This window comes from Panthera onca, chromosome E2 (assembly GCF_046562875.1).
Source record: "Panthera onca isolate mPanOnc1 chromosome E2, mPanOnc1 haplotype 2, whole genome shotgun sequence".
NCBI lineage: Eukaryota > Metazoa > Chordata > Mammalia > Carnivora > Felidae > Panthera > Panthera onca.
The window spans coordinates 46,109,337-46,131,834 of NC_138353.1; the positions used below are offsets into that span (position 1 = coordinate 46,109,337).

The window sequence follows — 22,498 nt, forward strand, 5'->3', positions numbered from 1 at the left end:
AGGGCTGTTTTTTTGGGGATGGGGCGGGGGAGAGTTTAATGAAATAAATGGCAAAACCTGGGATCTCTGATTACAGCTGTGAGTCAGTAAGTGGGAGGAGACGCCTCCCTCTTTGATTTGAGGGAAGCAAAACTTAATGTGAAACAATCTTTAACATCTGAAATGATGTGCAAAGTATGTGCAACAGAAAAATCTCACCAAGTTCATTGCCTGCCTAATGATTAGATCAGCATGAGCGGATCTGGAAAGTATTCTTGAGAAACAGAGCAGCTCTTTGTCATTTGAATGGTGAATTTATTTATTTATTTATTTATTTATTTATTTATTTATTTATTTTGAATGGTGAATTTAATGGCCACTATGATGACTGAGTTTTGGCAGTGTAAGTTTCATGCCGATGTCAAGGGGTGTGTAGGCATCGTGTCCACGGCTTATGTTTGGAAACACCTATGTAATGAAATGCAAATCGATGGCCATAACATGCTAAAGTTGCAAATTGGAACACAAATGAGAAAATGCAAAACGAAAGCTTTGCATAGAAACACTCATTTCTCATATGTGGTAATTATCACTACCAAATACGATATTCTCGTGTCCAGGATCTGGGACATCATTACGTCCTACAATTACGAGTCCTTGGGCAAATTTTTACAACCATTGTACGCAAGTCTTTTGCATTTTTGACACATTCAGATGAAGGGAGTGATTCTGTCATTGACTGTGTCCATATAATCAAAACCTTTGTTATATTTAGCACTGTACAGACTTTATCTTTGTTTTCTTCCCTAGTCGGTTTTATGGGTATTTCTAAGCGTGTTGATTCTGAGCTGCCACTTGGCAGTAGCAGGTGAAGTCAGGTGCTAGTTTGGTTTGATTATCGAATAGCCGGAATTACTATGGTTTTCCTAGCTCTTTGGTCTTTGCACTGTTCTTGCTATAGTCCGTGTGCAGCTTGTGTTCTGGTCATTTTGGGTGTTAGGACAAAGGACGTTTGTTGCCCTCACCGTACTTTGGACTTAGAAAGCCTGTCTGTGAGACCAGACCACACAGAGTTCATCTCTTCTTCTGCCCCACCCCTTTTAAGAATAAATTTAATTTTCCTTTTTCCCCCATAACTCCAGATAGTTTGGCAAAGATTTTTTATATGCAGAAGAATCTCAAAGGAGTAGTTTATCAGATGCCACGCCACTCCCATGGGGTGATAGAAAGAATGGGCAGGAAGCTATTTTTAATGGGACTGGGGTGTACGTGTGAAGTATGCTACGTGTATACCTCTCTTGTGAAGCGTGTTTCCTTTCCTGTCTTCCCCCTTCTCGTGTTGGGGGCCCGGGAGCCCAGCGCATCCCTGTGACTACACTTGATTCAGCATAATTGATGTGGTCTCATTTCCCACAGCTGATGAGGATTATATCAGCTTGGTTTAACAGTCTCATTTTCTGCTCCCAGTGCACACTTGTTTTAATGTGTTTCAGTTAATGAGGTAGAAGAGAGAACGAGGTGTTACTGTTTATACACAGACAGTGAGCTTGTGCAGAGAGAGGCCCTGCCACAGCCCACGTGGCCCTGGGTGTCCTCAGGGGCAAGTCCCACAGAGCGAAGCCACCTTTTCGGAACATGGGCTTTTCAGGGCTAATGCAGATAACGATCATTACCCATAAGCTTTGCCAAATCGTCTTATTAATACCATTTCTCCTTTCTTGATGTGTCTTTCCTAAGCCATGATTAAAAGATGGTAACTTGGCTTAGAACTTGGGGTATCGTTGAAGGGGTTGGTTCACCTTCTCCCAAAAGACTTTTCCAACTCTGCCTGCCTTTCACCAGCCCATACCCCTAGACGGGGCCCTCCCTGAGGAAGGGTCTGGGCATTTAAAACAGCACAAGCGAAACTAATTTCAGGAGTCCCAAGGGGAACCATACCCTTGTGTGGGGGATACTGAGAGTCTGAAATAGGCACTAAGAATGTGTATTTCCGTGTTCCCTGGGTCCGAGCAGTGCTGCTGGTAGGGATGGTCAAGGAGCCAGAAGAAACTTCCAGGGGTGATTTTCTATGAAGGGGGTTCTGGTTTGGGCCATGACTTGGCTCTTGCTCCTGTGGGGTTGGAGGGCACTATAATGGAGGTGCCCATAATGCCTCTCCTTCCTAGACCTGCGTAGGGTGGCCAGGAAACCAGGGCTGGGCAGGCCTTTTGCATGTATTCAAATCTTTAGCTCCTAGACATGTGAACAATAAAGGGAGTTCCAGGGGCACAACAACAAAGGAGACCTTTCCCTCTTTGGGACCAACCTGAACCGTCTTGTCAGCCACATCCACACTTGGGGAACCTTGCCAACCTTGCCCCCTCTCCTGCCATGTTCACTTAAGCTCTCTCATTTTCTTCCTTCTCTCTCTCAACATGGATTGCCCTCAATGGTTAAACCCAGTGCTTGGCTTTGGCACGGTGCCAGCCCCGTGGGGTGCTGCGCAGGCCAGAGGCCCCCAGTGCATCCCAGTTTCCCGAAGGCACAGCAGCCGTGGGTTTCAGCAGGAATTAAACAATTACTAAGTCTTACTCCTCCCCACCTTCCGTGGATTGACTCCATAAATTGTCAGCCTGTTGACATTTTAATGCGAATTATGTCATGTGGTATCCCCTTTGATTTCGACATGCCTCAGTTTGTAAATACATGAGCCACTCAAAGGCTTGTGGTTAGCATACACTCTGGAGGCCTCGGGGTTTTTGGTGGGGGAGAGAGCGCTGGAGAGTGCACAATGCTGGGAGTGTGCCTGGCCTGGAAAGCCTTTTTCAGTTACCCAGGGTGGCTGTGAGGGCGGGCTGGCCTCGCAGGGGGCCTGCTGGGAGCCCCAGCGCCGAGCCATTCACCTTCCTGTCCCTCCCAGGGCACCGGGAAGGCCACCGCCTTTGGATCTGAGTTACAGGATATTTTTACTGAATGCATCGACGGCTGAGCATTTCCCCAAAGTCACTGTGCAGCTCTTTTCCTCCTGTTGTAGAGCATGATGTCACCTCCCCCATCACCAGCACCTGGAGAACAGCCGACTGACTCTAGATTTCAAAGCAAACCTGGAGGCCAAGGGAGCGTGACCTTGGAGCAGGTGTTTCCTTCCACAGGGCTCAGCCATCCCTGCGGGAAAATGAATGGGAAAGGATTCTGAAGGGTGTGCTGGGTACAGAATGAGAAGTTGCACAAGAATGGTAGAGTAAGGATGGTTAAGATGTATGGAGAAAAGGGGCACCCGGGTGGCTCAGGTTAGCATCAGACTCTTGATTTCAGGCTCAGGTCACGGTCTTACGGTTCCTGAGATCGAGCCCCACGTCAGGCTCTGTGTTGACAGTGTGGAGCCTGTTTGGGATTCTCTCTTTTCTCTTTCTGCCCCTCTCCCCCTCAAAATAAGTAAACATTAAAAAAGAGAGATGTATGGAGGAAAAGGGAGAGGTTTGATATTTGCATGGGAGAGGAAGAAAGAGTGGAACCTTGAAGGTTCTGCATGTTCAGATTCTCAAAGTGAAATTCAAGGGAGGAGATTTTGAACTAGATTTTAGGAAGCAGTTCTGTAGTGAGAACAGCTGAGAAACCCCTGTGCCAGGACCCTGCTCCAGAACCCTGTTTTCTAGCTTTTCATTTCCTTATTTGAGACTTTGCTTCAAAATGAATAATCCGAGAGGACCTGGCTTCTTGGTGATCCTTTGGGTATAGAAGGTCAGTGCCCAAAAAAGTTAGAATTAGCCGTCTTGAGATTCGATGTGTTGTGCCCTGAGGAGCTTGGCCAGGATGACCTCATCAGTAGACAGTTAAGAATGGACCAGACGAAGGAAAGTTGCTTCCTGCTTTGCACAGAAGGAGCACATGCTTTTCCCTCTTCTGAATACAGCAACTGCTGGGCCTACTGTCTGTGCTGGAATTTGGCTGACTTACAAAAATGTCATGGGATCTTTAATGGCCATGGGTGGTCGGGACCTCTTTCCCACGTGCTGAGTAATTTCAGTTTCATGTGTGAATAATGCCCATATTAAAGCAATTAGAGCTGCACATAATCTGAAAAGGAAGAAGGGACCCAGATTCGTGTTGGTCAGAGACACTTCCAGCTCGTTGATTTCTCTGGTAACTTCCATAAGTGCTTGAAAAAGTTCTTCAGTGGACTCTGTAACTTAATTTATTTGGAAAAAGTGGTGATACAAACAAGTGTGTTTGAAAACTGGGGTCACTGCAGATGACTCTTGCCTCTTCTGTGGATTTATCTGGCTTTTATTACTAGTGGGAGGAAGTGAGTGGGCCGGTGGGGCCAAATAAGAGAGAGAGACAGACACAGACACAAACAGAAGGCACAGTGCTTGGAGCACTGTGGAGCTGGCTACTATGAGAAATTACACTTGGTTCCTCTTCAGCATCTAGTTAGAGTTTAGTTGTGAGGGTATACATGAAATAAAATGGTAAGACGTTAAAACAGTTGAGGGTCATAACAACATAAGTCTTTGTTAATTAAAAAAAAAGTTCCAATTGATATTTTTCCAAATTAAAACTAACATTGACTGCCATGGTAGAAAATGAGTCCTAAAAAAGAAAAAAAAAAAAGAAAAAAAAACCTGAGTCCTGTGCTTTTTTTAAAAAAAAAATCATAAAATGCTGTTGACAACATGTAAATAGGCCTCAGTTGCCTAATTCCTCATTATTGTAGTGAATAGAAGTTAACTGTTGGAAACATGATTTCAGACATAAATGTATGGTCCCTTTCAATAAATTGTAATGTATTTCTCTAACTTGCTAAAGAGTGGGGAGGAGCAGACTGTGTCTCTTTTCACTCATGCCTTCCAGAGGCCAGCCTTTGGCTGACGCCCATTCTGCCTCCCTGGACAGTTGGTCAGAAGGTGACACTTGGTTTTTCAGCCCCATAAATGAGAATTCTGGAGGATTGTAGAGTCGAAGGTGGGGGGAATCAGTGAATTTGCTTTCATTCCTTTCTTCCTTCTTCTTCAACCTTATTCCTTCAATAATAAAGGCAACTCAGGGGTGGCTGGTTGGCTGGCTCAGTTGGTAGAGCATGTGACTCTTGATCTTGGGGTCATGTGTTCGAGCCCCGTATTGGATGTAGAGATTACTAAAAATAAAAATAAAAATAAAGGCACTCAATGTGTAATTAAAGGTAATGGAGAGACACAGGAATGGGTTAAGTGGGTACAGGTGTGGGCTGCGTTTTGGCATACCTGGGGAGTGTCATCATCAGAATTACTCTTTCCTGACCAGTGGCATGTGAACTTGACATTTGCTACTATGGTTGGGGGTGTTGAATCTGTGTTCTTACTTCTGGGGTCTGGAAGTAGATTTATATAAAGGGTAGGAGGAGATGGGATTGAAATCCCATCGGAGAGAAGGGCCCCGAGGAAGAAAACCCCGGAGATTCATTTAATAAGAAAAGAAAAATGGGAGAAGTTGGAGGGACGTTAGTTGGGGCGGTAGAGTGAATGAGAGAGTGAATGAGAAGGGTTTCTGACAATTAACTAATTCTCCTTGCTCCAACCCATGACAGAATTAATCACACATTAACACACTGACAGCAAAATTAATGTCATATGCAAATTAATAGTGCGGGGTTGGCATTCAACAGCCTGTTGGCTTTTTAAGGCTGGCGTTGTGGTGACACCCCCAGCCCCAGCCCATAGATGGCTGTATTGGCGCCACCCCACCACCCTCTTTCTGCCTGAGAAGACCCACTGCCACTCTGGAACAGAGCGACATCCCCTCTGCTGGCTTGAAACAACTTACGTCAAAACCTGTAAGCGATCGTGCCAAGTCGGGAGTAGGAAGTGCTGGTTAGGAACCCTTTGGGCTCTAATACTTTCTTACCTCCACCATATCATCAGCGGCCATCCTTCCAGGAGAGTGGGGGTGATGGAAACATTCCTAGGAAACCACGACGCTGTTGCTTCCCAGGTGTGGTCATTAAGAGACACGTGGGGTCCGAGGGAAGGAGTGTTGAGTATACAGCGGTCAAATCTAAAGTCATTCTAGTTTTTGTTACCAACTACAGAGTGAAAATTGTTTTATGTGGCTTCCAAGAGGTTTAACTATTGAAACCAACCCTGAAAGAGAAAATGTGAGCCTCTCCTTGATGCTAGAAAATAAATAAATAACCAGAAGAAAGAATAGTCTGTTTTCGAATATTGTGATGGCTGATCTTTCGTGCCTGGGGCAAGTGCGAGCTAGCCCCGTTACAGCCCATGACTAACCCGCTTGTGAATTCTGCATCCGGGATAATTATTATTTTGACACTTAATAAGTAACAGCGTTGTGAAGCAGGCGTTACACAGAACATGAAGACGTGATCATGCCCTGGAGGCCCTTCAGGAAGGACGAAAGCAATTCAGAGTAGGATAAAAACAGTCAACTGTTTATGTTGATTTCGAATGAGTATTGGCATTTTCTTAGTGGTGCTGATTTCCTTAGCTTTTTCATTAGCTCCCACTTCATCTTCTACCAAGGCGAAGAGACTTGAGACTGATGAGGTCAGGACAGAGACCTGGGAAGCAGTGTTGCCGGCTGTGGAAGAGTTTTAATTCTGGGGTGTGCTGGTTCTTCTTTGCATTGTGTGTCTAAAACAGCCGTGGAGACCAAGTCCCTGGCCTAAATCGGGCCATGGACATTGAGACCCTGGAAAATCATTAATGTAATATTTTGATTTTATAAATGAAGTGAGGAGTTCTAATGTATCTAAGATACAAGTACCTCTGTCTGCCTGTAGCTTTTATCCTTGACATACAGAGATATGCACGCACATGCATAAATACACACACATGTATAAATATACACATATCTGTATGTATATATATTTTTTCTATAATTTTATAGATGGTGGAGTGTCTTAGATACTGCTTTTTCCATCAGTCCTTATAGTCTTCATATCTGCACAGGGACCCTGGTGTGGACAGAGTAGGGAGATACACTGGAGGGTAGGATTCAGTTCTGTTCTTTCTCTGTAGTGTACCAGCCCCAGACCCTCAACCCATGCCTTAAATACCATCTGTAAAATGGAGCCTGTTTGCCTCCCAGAGTTAACAGCATTGGGTGTTCTGATAGAGGTACAGGAGTTATAAAAACTGTACAGCATATAGTAATTGAAAGTGAATATCTTATTTTTTTCTTTTACTCACTATTTTATTCTTTACTCGCTTTTAATGTTCAACTACATTTTGTTTTATTTTTTAATATATGAAATTTATTATCACATTGTTTCCATACAACACCCAATGCTGAAAGTGAATATCTTATGATTACTATCTGATCGCCCAAGACAATTTCATAGGTGAAAAGCAGGTAGTGGGCAAGTGCCTGGAGTGACCTAGAATGTGCTTGGCCACACTCATGTTTCTCTGGTGCTCATTTTTACTCTAGTCCCTGCGTTGAAGGTGGCAAGTTAGATGGATGTCCTTGCCGTGACTTGGTGTGACTTGGGCCGGCCTTGATGTTGGCCCCTTCCCATACGTGCCATAGGATAAGGAGAAGTTCTCATCTCAGTTCTCACCTCCCACTTGGTGTCATTGGCATCGTGGATTGAATAGGATGTGATGGATTCAGGCTGAGAGAGAAGGAACAAGGGACAGTGGTGAAAGGGAAGGTCATTTGTCTGGAACAGGTGGGCCTGAGCTGGCAGCATGGCCTCGAAGTCCTGTTGGAGGAGATGGGAGAGGATGTGGAGCTAAAACCTGCCGAGAAGCAGGTGTTACCAAATGGGAGTGGGCTTGTGGAAATAATTGCAGAGAGAAGAACTTGGGTGCAGAGGGAGTGGTTAAGATAGAGTGCTTTGTTGTCCTTGCCTGGGGTCTGAGTTCTCAGAAGGACAGTGACATGTGCACGTTTGGTTATTACACCCTTGCAATGGGGAACCTAGTCTGCTGTTTGTGTCCCGTGGGGGCGGGGCTGGAGCTCCCAGGTGTGGCTGTGTTCTGCAAAGCGCAGGGCTGAGGAGAAGGAAGTGTGGCTGCCGCCATAGCCAGTCCCCACCCCACCCCCACCCCCCACACACCATTTGGGTGCGGCTTGGTTTTGGAGCTGGCTCCCAAATGGGAGTTGGGCCTGCTTGGGTTTTGTATCTGTGCATGTGGCCGTTTCAAATTTTCCCTAGATGGCCTTGCCTCTGACCATGCCTGAGAGGGTTGCTAGGAAACTGGCAGAGGCCTGTCTTGTTGCTCAGGACAAGGCCCCAGCCAGCTTCCTGGGGCCTGGAACCAGCCAGCATCACAGGAACACGAGAACAGAGCCAAATGCACCACCCCCTCCCTCTTTGCTCTCTGCCCCAGGGCCTCTCCCTCAGGACACCTTGACTCCTTTCTGCACGTTCAGTGACCATTTGCCACATGGAGCATTCAGGGGAGACCACACGGTGTCAGCCCTCTGCTATGCCTGTCCTGTTGGTAGTCACATGACTTTATCAGGGAATGGGGGTAGCCCACGATCCAAATGAAAATGAGATTCCCTCTAATTTTTTCTCCCAGGGCCTTGGTTAGGCATACCTTTCAATCTCCTTCCTTCTCTCTACTACCTGTCCCACGTGTCTCCTGCTTCCCCGAGCAGGACCTCACGCCTTTTGAAGAAAACAAAAGCTGGATGTAATTTTGGCCATGGCCTCCTGGAAGAAAGTAACCCTGGTTGCATTTCTGTGAAGAAGTTGTCCGAGTTGCTAACAGCTGCATCTCCCAGAAGCCTTCTTGATCTGTTGCCCTGTTACCTTCCTGCCTTCCAAGCCCCGTGGTGGGGTGTGGCAGGAGAGTCAGAACAAGGGCTCTAATTCATGATTGGGCTCCGGAGTTAAAGAGGCAAAAGAATGCTCATGTGTTCTGCAAGGAGGGTCCTCTGACTTTTGTTGGATTTGCTTTATACCCTAAGAAAGTTGTCCTCTTTTTCTTGGGGAAAGTACTTTGCAGGTTACACCCAGACTGACACTTGCTCCCTGGAGGTTTATTTTACAGGGATTATATTCCTAATCATGAGGGAATTGATACACTTGTTCATGTGTCCTGTTGGTGAACAGGGAACTTACTGTAGTTTTTGCCAGTGCCTGTCCAGTTGTGAAGTGGGCTTGCTCTTTGATGAGACACCCCCAGGCATTGATAGGTCTGAAATGTTCTTCATCAGAGCATTGTTCCTCCTCCCTGCCTCCCTCCCTCCCTCCCTCTCTCCCTCCCTCTCTCCCTCTCTCCCTCCCTCCCTCCCTCCCTCCCTCTCTTCCTTCCTTCCTTCCTTCCTTCCTTCCTTCCTTCCTTCCTTCCTTCCAGTTTGTAAATCGGTCACTTGGACTGGTTAAAATCATTATAGCAAGTCCTTGCTGTGCATTACTATGCAGCTATTAAAAACGATGGTGCATGTGTACTTTCTAGTTGGAAAGAAGGCTTTAACATCGTATAAAATGTTACACATTCAGATTATTCCATTTATGTCAAGTTGTGATATACTGTATGTGTAGATAAGAAGTGTCAAGATGGTTGTTGGCCAAAAGTGTTTATCTCGGTGGTAAAATTTAGTGATGCTTTTTTTGTTCCTTTCTGTGTTGCCTTAAAAAAAAAAAAAAAGGTACCACTTCTTAAAATCTGCTAAAGATGTCATCTTCCCAAGGGTTCCCAAATCTTATTGTGTATCAGAATCATCTGGTGAACCCTATAAAGTACAGATTCTGAGGTTCTGGCCATGATTTGATTCTATGAATCTGGGCTGGGGAAATACAAGGGGTCTGTGTTTCTAGCAAGCTCCTGACTCACGTGGTCCTTGAAGGGGACTTAGAAAATACTGATGAACGAATATCTTAAAAAAATATGTGTAAGCAACGGTCTTTCACTTTCTCCGAATGTTTCTAGTTTCTTTACATAAATGAGTCTAGGGTTACTTCTAACTGGTAAAAATGCTCTCTGTTGAGGTATTGTCTGTTTCCTTCTCTGCAAAGGTGGAGACAGTTGTTTCCTGTTTCCCTCAGATAGCAGAATCTTCCTTACGGTATTGCTGTTTTGTAGAATGTAAATGGTACCGTATGTATTTTGTGAATGGCTTCTTGGAACTTTGCTGTGTGTGCTTTTTTGTTGCCACTAAATATTTTATACCATGTGATTTTTACCAGCTGCACAGTATACCCAGGTGTGAAGGTGCCATAGTTTATTTCGCCAAGTGCCCCTCCTCTTTTTGTCACTTGTTAGTGTGCAGGCACCTTCTCTGTTCTACGGAGTACACATCCCTAACATTTGTAACTAGTTGTTGGTATGAAGTGGCTTCTAAACTCCTTACCATCCCCATCATCTGCTTCTAACCTGCGTGTCTCCTCGGTGACCATGCTCATTATGGGATGGGGTGCTCCTCATGGGATGGGGAGACCTCACTGATTACAGGGAGTCTTTCTCCTTCCTTGATAAAGACCCTGAATCATTAAACTTCTATTCTTTTATTAAGCAGGCACATCAGACCCTTGGCTCCTATGGAACTTGTGTTCCCCTGAAACGATGAGGGTTTGGCTCGTGCCTTTGTTTTCATAGAACTGACTATTAAAGCAGGTCTCCCTGTCCTCCCAGACCTGAGGAGAGGACTTAATGTAAATTGCCGTTTTTCTTTATCCTGTTTCTTCCACTGTTTCAGAGTACCTGGCAGCCCTTTCAAATGTTTCATATCTGGAAATGGAATAGTAAAGTTGTCATATGTATGCATATTTTTTTCATTTATTTTTATTTTTGAGTTCAGAAGTAGTTCTTGTCCATTGTAAAAACAAACAAACACAACTTCTGGGAATGTAGAGAAACTCAAAAAAGAGAATCATCCCTAACCTCACTCCCCAAAGATGGTTTTAATTTTAAACATTTTAGCATTTGTGCTTTCAGCCTTGTGACATTATTTAGTAGAATTTAAATGGTGTTGTGTATATATCTCGTAAGTGGTCCCCTTTTTTTAAGGTTTATTTATTTTTGAAAGAGAGCATGAGTGAGGGATGGGCAGAAAGAGAGAAGGGGACAGAGGATCTGAAGCGGGCTCTGCACTGACAGCACAACGCGGGGCTGGAAGTCATGAACCATGAGATCATGACCTGAGCTGAAGTTGGACCCTCCACCCGCTGAGCCACCCAGGTGCCCCGAAACAGCGCACACCTGTCTTGTAAATGGCTTTTAAGGACTTTACGGTGTTTGGTTTTCTTGGGAATCCCTAAATATTTCCCTACCACGTAATTTTTCTTAGCTGCACAGCATGCCATTGTGGGAAGGTGCCATGATTATTTACCTCCTTCTCTGTTTAGTCATCAGGGTTTTTTTTTCCTCCAGTTTTCCACTATTAAAAATAAGATTTTTGAAAGTACATAATAGAAACAAATAGGTTAAAAGTGCTCTTTTGATATCAAAGACGTGAAACACGGATTTGCTCTCTGTTACAGTTCCATGGCCTCCTCTTTTCATTATCTTTTATTATTGATGGTATGTTTTGAGATTCCAAAGCTTAACATTTTTGTATCATCAGATCTTTTCATTTCTGTTTCCTTCCCTTTCGTTAAGCTTAGAATTCCCTTTACCCTACCAAGATCAGGTTCACTTATATCCCCATTTAGTTCTTTTATGGTTTAATGTTTTGACATTAAACTCCATAATCCATCTGGAGTTTATTTTGGTATATATTGCGAGGCATGGATTCTTCCGTGTTTATTTTTTCTCAATTAGTTGTCCATCCCAGCCCCATTTACTAAGCAATCCACCCATCCTTGCCTGTAGTGCTTAGAAATGCCACCATATCACGCACTAAATTCATATTTGGATCTGGTCCTAGACTTTCTCTTGTTCCATTAATTTGCCCTGACTTGGGACCATACAGAACTGTCTTAGTTCTTTTAGTTTTGTACTGTTTTGTGTTAAAGTGTGATAATTCTGCTCAGTCTCCCTTTTAAAATGTTTTCTAATATCCTCTCTGTGGCTTTTAAGAGTTTTGTTTTTATTTATGTTTCTTTGTTTTGGTTTGGTTTGGTTTTTCGTTTCTTTTTTTTTTTTTTTTTGGAGTGTTGATGGGTAGGACTCCTGTCTCTATGTACATCTCATTAGAAATGTTAGACCAGAGGGGCGCCTGGGTGGCTCAGTCGGTTGAGCGTCCGACTTCAGCTCAGGTCACGATCTCACGGTTAGTGAGTTCGAGCCCCGCGTCAGGCTCTGGGCTGATGGCTCAGAGCCTGGAGCCTGCTTCCGATTCTGTGTCTCCCTCTCTCTCTGCCCCTCCCCCATTCATGCTCTGTCTCTCTCTGTCTCAAAAATAAATAAACATTAAAAAAAAAAAAATTTAAAAAAAAAAAAAAAAAAAAAAAAAAAAGAAATGTTAGACCAGAGAAGTCCACCTGATAATGATGATCCCCTGTAGACCTTTTCCTCCAGATTGACTTTGACACATGATCACTGTTTCTGGGTCAGCATTCCTAAGTGCAGAGACACCTTGCTATCCTAGAATCACAAATGGCAATCTTGAAATTGCTGAATCTTGTTCTGTACTTGGTGAAGTTGTGTTTACTTCTAGTGATTCATTGCTTTTGTAGGTGCTTAGAAATATCTACTCAAAGACTTCAGATTTTTGCTACATACAATGCTCCAGGCCATAATTCTCAGGGTTTGGCTCCATTAAAAATCGGGAAATGTGTCCCTCTTGAATGCTATTTTATTTTTTCTGGATGATGTAAAACATTGAAGTAGTGCATGGAAGAGAATACACTGACACGTTAAGGAGTTACCTTTGGTTGGTGCCGAGTCTATTTCTTCTTAGAACAGCCCTTAGATAGAACTGTGCTTGGCAGGTAGTAAGCACTCATACACCAGCTGCTGCTAACAAGTCTCCTCTGTATTTAATAAAGGGAGTATATTGCTTTTAAAATTTGCACTGAGACCCTGTCTTGAGAGGAGGCAGTTCTGTGTTCCTTGAGATCTAGCTTGGTGGATAAGTTTAAACAGAGGCCGACTGTATTGACTAGGTCCACTTGTATCCAGAGGAAAGCCAGGGACCATCCCTGCTCCTCTCCTCTTCTGTGACGCTGGGTGTTTATGGATGATCTGCTCTCTGCCCACTTGTGAGGTGGGATCAGCATGGTGGTAGAATAATTTGTGTGATGTGCTTCGTCAGTGCCATTTTCAAGGCAAATTTTTGCAATTGAAACAATCAGAGAACAAAGCAAGGCAGGGTTACATGGAGAAGAAACGAATGCCAGATATTTGGAGAAGACGGTGTGGGGTGGGTATCCAGGAAGGAAGCACGTATTGCTTTCTGCTCACTTCTTCATCATTCTGTTTCTGTATGCAAAGGATGATGGTTAGGACCAGTGTGAGAACTGAATCATGTGGGTACTTGGGGCGGGAGGCAGCAGCTCTTCTCCACACTTGCCTGTTTTTATAGAAGCAACTCATTTCTTTGTTTCTTTTTGATGTCAGAATATGAGATCATTAGCAGTTGGGATTAAACAAGCCCATGTTATAGATCTTGGGGTCTTGGGCCAAGTTTCCCCACGCTGTCTGGGCTGTTGGTCTCTTTCTGTCTTGGCATCTGCTCTCTCTCCACAGCCAGACAGATCTGCTCCAATCCTGACCTATACTTTATTGCTGTCTGTGCCACAGTGAACCTCAGAAGAGTCGGAGAAGTAAAAGAGTAGGAGACAGTTCCCGGCTTGTCTCCATGACAGATGGGGGCTGGGCTATCCATAAGCGTCATGGTCCTTAGATTCTGAGCATCTTGCATACTTGTCGATGGGGAGGTCCTTTGAGCCGCTCAGGTGCTCTGTGTTCCTTGCCGCCCTATTAAGGTGGAGGAGAGCTGCCTTCTGTTGGAAACCCCTTTGGAGCGTGTCGATTTTGTTGACCCTCTGAATGCCCCCACGAGGGTGCTTGTCTCCAGAGAAGACTCTGTCCCATTTGGTCTTTGACATCTTGCCCCACGTCACTCTTCTCTCTCAATTATATTTCGCTGCTCCATGTAACTAGCTTGAAATTTTTGTGTTGTATATGGTGGAGCAGGAGAGCTTCGTAGACAGCATCATCTCTAGAGCCAGGAGGCGTGAGTTTGAGTCCTGCCCCTGCCAAGTAGTAATTGTGTTAACGTGAGCAAGAGATTTCACCTCTTTGTAATTTGGGGTTGACTGTTGTCACATTGCAGCATCCCCTTCACCGGGCTGTTGTGAGGATTAAATAAGTTCACATATGCAAGTATGCAGAACACAGCCTGGCCTGTAGAGCAGGGTCTCTGCAGCTGTGGGCATTCATTCATCTGTGTTGTTGAGAATCCAAGCGTTTGAAACAACAACAGCAACTCTCAAGACCTTGTAGATAGACATTTTCACCAGATACTTCTTTTTGCATGGAGAAGCTTATCTCTGTGACAAGATATTTTATTTAACGGCATAATAACCAGAAGCTGGAGCTTCATTCCCCTCCTTTCGACTGAGGGCTGGACTAAGTGATTCACTTCTAATGGTTACAGCATAGAATGGGAGAAGGGGTAGCTTGTCAGTGGGGAAGCCTGGCAGAAAGGGGCCCTCCTTCACTAAGTGATGGACAGTCACCTCTGATAAGGGATAAGTCCGGTTGATGTCACATACCCCTGAGATGATGCACTGGGAAGGGTACTTTCCAAAAGATCTAGAACCTCACTGTAATCCTAAGAAAACATCAGACAAACCCAGATCGAGGGGTGTTTTTACAGATATCTGGCCAGAGCTCTTGGGAAGCGTCCAGGTCACAGAAGACGGAGGAATTGTCACAGATTGGAGGAGCGCAGCAAGTAGGTGCAGTATGGGGTCCTGGTCTGGATCCTGAAACAGAGAAGGGGCACGAATGTCAACATGGGTGGGATCTGAGTCAAGTTTGTGCTTTAATGATAGTATTGTACCAGTGTCAGTTTTTTGGTTTGGATGGGTGTGCCAGATGGTAAGATGTAGGATGTAAACAGTAGGGAAGCTGAGTGGAGGGCACGTGGAGCTCTTTGCCCATCTTCTGTATATCTAAAATTATTTCAAACCAAAAAGCTTAAAAAACCAAACAAAGACAGCTAAAAACCTCACAGTGTGTGCTAGTTTGAAAGATGTTTCATCAGTTTAAAAAGAACATGAAGAAAACAGTGGAAGCCCCATCCCCATGTCCCCTTGTCCGTGACCACGCCTCCTGAGGGCAATGACCTTTACCGGGTGGTGTTCCTTCCAGACCTTTTTCTAAGTGCACATAAACACTTTTACTAAAAAGCCTTTTTTTTTTTTTTTTTTTTTTTTTTTTTTTTTTTTTTGCCCCCCTTCTGATTATATGCCTCAGACGTTGCAAAACTTTTCATTTTAGCACAACTATTTTCCAAATAAATTCGTTTGTGGACGTATTTTGGCTCTTCCCTAAGACTTATTTCAAGCGGTGTTTGTTGAGCCGGTGCTTAATTTTATTTTCCACTCCTTCTTCTAACCCATCCAGGTCCCATTTATATTGCGTCTGCCCTTGCCAGTCTTTCTAAAGCCTCCCAAATTAGCATCATCGGAGAATTTAATTAACTTGCTGTTTACTAACCCTCTCCTTTCAAGATAATTAATGAGGATGTGAAGTGCCACTGGGCCTGACACCACCCCCGGTGGCACCTGAGCAGCCCCCTGCAGCGTGGGCCCCTTGTGGCCGGCGGGGGGTGGGGGGGAGAGCTGCCTTCCCTCCCTTGTTTACCTATAGCGGGCACCCAGGCCGCGTGGCCACACGAGGTGCGGGTAACGATATGGCACATGTTTGCTTAGAATCAGGCTTTCCTGCCTTGCCTTTTATCCACTTGTTTTCTGCTTTGTTAATTAAAAAGCTTCATTTTACTTGGAATGGAATGCGTATTTTTTGTGCTATTCCCTGGACGAAGTCTACATTGCAGGGCTTGAAATTAAACTAGCTGAGCGAGTCAGGTGTTCCAATTCCCTTTTGTTTCTAAAGCAGGTGGCAGTATAGCATCCCCTGCATTCCTCTGCTCCTGACCCGTCACACAGCTTTCTACTTAATCCAGGAAACTAGAGGTCACCATGGACCGAGAAGTCACTGCTGTCCACTAGAACTTGGTGATGATGGAGATGTTTTGTATCTCTGCTGTCCACTAGTGGCTGAGAGCCCCTAGTCACATGTGTTTCTGGAGCACTTGAAACATGGCATGCGTCGTAACAGAACTTCTTATTTAGCTAAACATGTGGCTCGTGGCCACCACGTTAGACAACCACTGTGGATGATCTTTTCTTTGCCTTGGGTTATCTGTGGCAGGTCTGAAGCCCCTGGTGGTTTCTGTACCCTCCCCAGCAACTTTTTGCTTTGGCACAGAAGGTAAACTGATTTCACCCTCACATTCAGCAAGCTGTAATTAGGAAGGTAAGTTTTCCGAAGGAAAAAGATGTTACTTTCTAAATCCAAATGTAAATGACTTGGATTATCCGTGTCACTAAGCGCTTCATTCATGCAGATAATTGAGAATTGACAGTGTCCTTTTCCCTCAATTACTTCCTGATAGTTCCATGTGTTACAATGGGAGAAACAGGGAGCTGTTTTTAAATAGCTATGTTAATGTCCTCATTAATTTTACCTTTTTCTACCAATTAGCAAATATTAACTCCTTGGCAGAATTAAGTTGGCTTCCCTTACGAAGCCACATTCGTTCTGAAGTCCCTTACCGCTTGAGCCTGTGGTAGCTCAGCTCTGGCTTTGTGCTCTGTGGCACACTCCTCAAGTGGGCACTGTGTTTCAGGAGAGTCTTTGTACTGGCTTATTCATGGGTAGCACAGTGTGGTGTGACCAACGCTGAAGCAGGACCCGAAGGTGTAGGCCCAACTTCCATGGCCTTCCCTCACGAGCCACATCGTCTGGTACACGTGGCACGGCCCAGGCGCCTGCAGGGGTGACGCATCTGTCGTAGATGGGCACCAGTGCTGGCTTGGGAAGTGCCTGCCCCATCTTAACTAGGTAATTGTTGAGCTGAGGGAATGTGCAGCCAGCACAGCCAGATAGTCATTCATTCATTCATTCATTCATTCATTCATTCATTCTTGGCTGGGTGGGAAATTCACAGGTTTTATTTAAAAATTTTTTTTAACGTTTATTTATTTTTGAGAGAGAGATAGGACATTTATTTTTGAGAGAGCAAGGGAGGGGCCAAGAGAGGGGGAGACACAGAATCCAAAATGGGCTCCAGGCTCTGAGCTGTCAGCACAGAGTCCGATGTGGGGCTCGAGCTCATGAAATACGAGATCACGACCTGAGCCAAAGTCGGACGCTTCACCGACTGAGCCACCCAGGTGCTGTGTAAATTCACAGTGTTAACCGTTAGTGAAGAATTTTTTAAAACTTGCAGGGTTCCGTGATTCATACCTGCAGGCTCCCCCAGCTGCCACCCGTTTGCCATCTGTGACTTAAGTCTCTTCTCTATGCACTGGATGGCGAAGAAAGGCATCTGCCGCCACTGAAGTTCGCAAGGCAGTTGTGAGAATCATTTGAACTAATGAAGGCCAAACCTTTTGAAATCTATGCAGGACTGGATACATGGAGACGGTGTTATTGAGAAAACATTCAGATATTTTCTTTTTCTAAATCCAGACTTCCTGACCACTCATTGTTGGATGTCAAGGTCATTGCTAGCATTCTCCTTTCCAGAGATGCTCAGAAAGTAAGCGGATGTGTAGGAAGGTATACAGGGATGAAAGTGACCTAATTTTTCCCCTTTTCGTTTTTGCTCCCTTGGTTTTCACATCTGCATTATTTTCAGCTACTCGAGGGCATAGAAGAAGCTTATACTCTTTTGTTGTTGTTAGTAACTCCATCATCAGATTAGTTAAAAGTTGACTCAGTTACAGGTATTGTTTCGTTCTGAATAAATGTATAACCCTAACTTACTCATGCGGCATTATTCACTGTGTTTATAGGAGGAGAATGGCAGCAGTAGAGAAGGAGTGCCATGGGTAGAAAACACACAACGCAAGTTCTTACGTTCAAAAGCATGAAAACAAGTAGTGAAGTTTAATTGTTCTGGAGTCATTTCATAATTCCCAGTTAAATGGTACTTGAGTTACTGTTGATCTTCACTTTGAAACTGCTTATTTTGATATCAAGTTTGCAAACCTTGGTCTTACTGTGTTTTGACAAGTTGGAAGGAACTTTGCTCAACAAACGTGTGTGTGTGTGTGTGTGTGTGTGTGTGTTCGTTCGTTGTCTCTTCATACTGCAAATGAGTAAATTTTACACAAATTTTTTCATCAGGAGTCAGCACATCACTGTCAGAGGGGTAATCCAACCAGTCCTTGCCTTTTATGTAAAGTTTTATTGGAACACGGTTATGCATGTTATTTTAACAATTGCCCAGCGTCACTTTTGTGCAGTGATAGCAGAGTTCAGCAGTTGCAACAGAGGCTGTATGGCCCTTCAAGGCCTAAAATAGTTACCATCCAGATACTTACAGACTCCTGGTCTAGATGGTAGAAACATATCTTTTAATAGATTGTATTTTTATGGAAACTATGGACCAAGAAATCATTCTATCCAAATGCAATTGTTGTCAGCTCGGTTGGCCCTGGTTTATTTCTGTGATCTTAAGAATTTGCTTATTAGATGTTGAATGCAATGACCCTGGTTTCATGGTAACTACACCTGCATCAGCTTCTGGCTAATGTACTGCTAGTCATTTTATTCAGTAGACTGAGTAGCTTTCAGTGTTTCTATGGGAAGGACACTGCTCATTAGTGGATATGTTCAGCCTTCAGTTTAGCTAAAATCTGAATGCTTTCTCAACCTGAAACAGTGGGTATTATTCTAAATGTTAAGTAACATAGCTCTCTACAAAGACACAGTGCTTCCTGGTCATTATTAGCTGTGCGCCATCGTCATTCCTCGCGATCATGCCACGAAGGAGGTTCTTAGTATTACCATCCAGATTTTTATCACTGAAGCAGGAAAGAAGGGTGACTTGTTGAAGGTCACATAATAACAAAGCCCACTGGCGATTTGTGTCATCTCGTGAGTCATGTTGGCGCGGGGGAATGAGCTGGCACCGGCAGTCCCCACACCCAGAGGCGAGCCAGTCCTCCTAACAGGTTCTTTCCCTGAAACACCCATGATTTCATTAGCGAGGTAAGTGAACAGGCCATCAAGTAATTAATTTGTCTTTGTGTAGACTTAGGACCCCATTGAAATCAGATGGTGGGAGGGTTTTCTGAGTCTTCCAAGTGCCCCTTCCAACCAGTTCTCATCATCTGACCACTTTGTTAAAAATTTTTTTGCTTGGCCCTTTAAGAAGTACATTCATACCGTTTTACTCACTGGAGTCTCATGGCCCCTCAGTGTGAGGTGGTGGTGTTCACAGTTGAGGAGAGAGCTTAGTGTCAGAGACCCTCTCCTGCGTGACTCCTGATTTATGCCCGTGTTCTTTATACAGAATAACCTGACTCTTGGGTGTCCAGTAGGAGGGCACATAACCTCTGTCTTCAGGAACATTCCGGTCTCACAGGAGAATATGCCACCTATGTAATGCTGATAACCAGCACCTAAGGTGTCAGTGGGAAAAGATACGCTGAGAGGTGAAGTCTTTAATTTCAGAGAAGGAATTCCTAGAGACAGAAATCGGAAGGGAGATGGGGTGTTCAGAAAGGGGAGCAGAATTTGGCTGAGCTGGAATGGAAGTACGTACAGGATGGAATGGCATGAACTGACGACAGAACACACGCGCACACACACACACACGCCAGAGAGGGAGAGAGACTGCAGAGGGACTGAGAAGGAGACAAGGGTGGTACAAGGCACTGGTGGGTGAAAACCATTTTAGTAGATGACTTTTCTTATGTACACAGAATGGTGAAAATAATGTTCATGGCGTGCCTGGGTGGCTCACTCAGTTAAGTGTCCTACTCTTGTTCTCCACTCAGGTCACAATCTCAGCGTTAATGAGTTTGAGCCCCACATCTGGCTCTGCGCTGACCGTGCAGAGCCTGCTTGGGATTCTCTGTCTTCCCCTTCCCTGCTCACGTGTGCGCTTTATCTCTCTCCCTCTCTCTCAAATAAATAAATAAACATTAAAAAAAAAACAGTGTTCAGAGATAAATCATCCCTTCATTGCTTTGTGAGGAAACCAGAAACAAGAATATGGAGAGACAGATGGGAAATGAATGAATCCAAAGCTGAAAGAAAGACCGCTAAAGACTGTAAAAATAAAGGTTTTCTCAGAAACTGGGAATGACTGTTGGTTCCTTTTGGCTTCCTGTCATTGTGATGCAATCGGGAAAGGTCATTGAGAGATTGGTGTTTTAAGACTGAGCCCTTTAAAATGCCCACTAAAATAGTATCTGTAGTTTGTGTTAATACCTGCAGAACAGGTTACTAGGTTTGAGATTTTAAAGACGTCACCTGCCAGTTGCTGTGGTGGTGAGCGATTGGCTTCGTCTTCGTACCGTGTCCCCAGGAAGAGAGCCCTGGCAGGTCTATGTCCAGATGTCACTGTGCACCAGGAACACAGTAACTGCTAATGGGCAAAATGCATGCCCGCAGCATCCCGGCGCCCCAGAGCTGGAAATCGTAGCAATCTCCTTGCTCACCCTACCTCCAGCTTTCTCCGAAGCCTGCCATTTTGTTCAAAGAAATCTTCCTGCTTGCAAGCTTTTTAGATGCTGTTTTCTGGAACTTGAATTTTACTGCAGTTCTCTAGAAGGATTTGTAAATGATCATCTTTCTGGAATGAAATTGTGCCCCCTGGAAAATCTTCTACTGGGCCCTTCCCATCTCCTCACTGTTGGTTGGGCCTTCTGAAACAGAATGAACTTGGAGACTGTGAGGAGAGGATGATTTGGTCAGTGTAGACTGGCTGGTGAAAAAACAAACAAAAGCCTCCCTTTTTACCATTTAAAATAAGGTTGGAGGAAAAAAAAACAAAAAACACAAAACCTCTCGCTGACTAGCCTCACAGCCACATTCCATTGGGAGCTTGAGAACAGAACCAGGAGGCTATGTCATTAGACCGTGTTGCTTAGAACCTCTGGGGGAGGGTCTGGTGGCCAGTGAGCAGCTGGGGGGCCTAGAGTTTGGTCATAAGCCAGGAAGGGAAAGCAGCCCATCTAAACCCAGGTGGAGAACGTTCCCTTCTTCACAGGTCTCAGAGTTTGGAAACATATGAAGGTAGATGTAACCAGTTGCTTAGGGAGTGGCAAGAATCGAGGGTCCAGGCCACAGCTGCTCAGTTGTGGAAGAAGACAAAAAGTTTGGGAAGAAAAGAAAGATAAGCATGTGTGCATGGTTTTTTGTTTTTTGGGTTTTTGTTTTTTGTTTTTTTGTTTGTTTGTTTGTTTGTTTTTTTATGTCCTTAGCCTGGCTTTTCCAACCTGGAGATGAACAGATGTCTCAGAAATACCCAGTCAGCCATCTCCTTTCGGGTGTCTGTGTATGGTCACGCCTCTCCATTGGATCTTGGAGACACTGTGTGTTTAGAACTAAAATTTGTACTAAATTGTTTTTGTCTGTAAAGGTGTGGTAGTGGACTTGTCAACTCGTTGTCGGAGTCCTCATGGCTTGAGTCACTCCCCACCGAGAGGCATCTGCTGGAGTTTGCTCTCTGTCCCTGTCTTCTATGGTCTTCTTCTAGATGTTTCTCAACACATCTCACAGTCTCGCAGTATTTGTCCGTTGAATAGGAAACAAGCTTTCGTGAAAGAGAATAGCGATATTAAAGCTCTGTAAATACGTAGACCGAAATGGAAGAATACACTGATGGTGACGAGCTAAGTTGTTTTCTGGCTGGGGGACATTTTGGTGGATTCAGAGTGGGGAAGGAGAAGGGCTTCTACGATTCATATACTGAGAAGTGAAGTCATTGAGTACAGCCATTTACAGTAGTGATATCCTGCTGTAAAATCTTATCCAAGCGAGCGGTAAATCTTAGAATAAACATGTTTATTCTCTCAGTCCCAGCCTCCTGTCTCGGTCATCAAGGAATGTAGAGCCCACGTGGAAGCCAAGTGAAGGCTGTGCCCAATACTGATACCCACAGGTGGGGCTCACCTCCTGCCACAGGACCCCAGAGGCATGGAGACAATAGTGCTAGCTCAGTGTGAGGGGGGAGGACGTCCAGGTAGGGGCGCCATTCAGCAGGTGGAGGGGGGCGTTCGGGAGGGTTTGCGCTTAGGAAGAGCCGCCGTGACCAGAAAGAGCAGGGTTGGTAGGTGAGGTGGAAAGGGCCAGAAGACTGCTTTTATGTCAAGTGTGGAATGGAGTAGAGGGTTGAAAGCGGAGGAGGAGAGAGGGAGTCTGGTCTAGATTAGAAAGGTCGGCAAGCTGAAGACCAAGAGTAAGAGTGAAGTGTGGGAGGTTTGCTCAGACTTTCAGCCAACCATTTTCAAGAACCTGCTGTGGATCAGGAGCTGTGCTGAGGCAGAGAGGCACAGCTTGGTCTCCGGGCCTGGGACTTGCTGTTCACAGGGCAGCAGTGAGGCAGGCAGGGGTTTGTAAGCCAGCAAGATGAGTCCGGCATGGAAGTTGCTCCCAATGGGCTTGGGGGC

The 22,498-nt window shown here is 44.8% G+C and overlaps 1 protein-coding gene across 6 annotated transcripts in view; it reads left to right on the forward strand.

Moving 5' to 3' along the window:
- The window catches only part of ZFHX3 (zinc finger homeobox 3), a 250,541-nt gene that overhangs the window by 116,066 nt on the left and 111,977 nt on the right, over positions 1-22,498 (forward strand). The window lies entirely within an intron of this gene.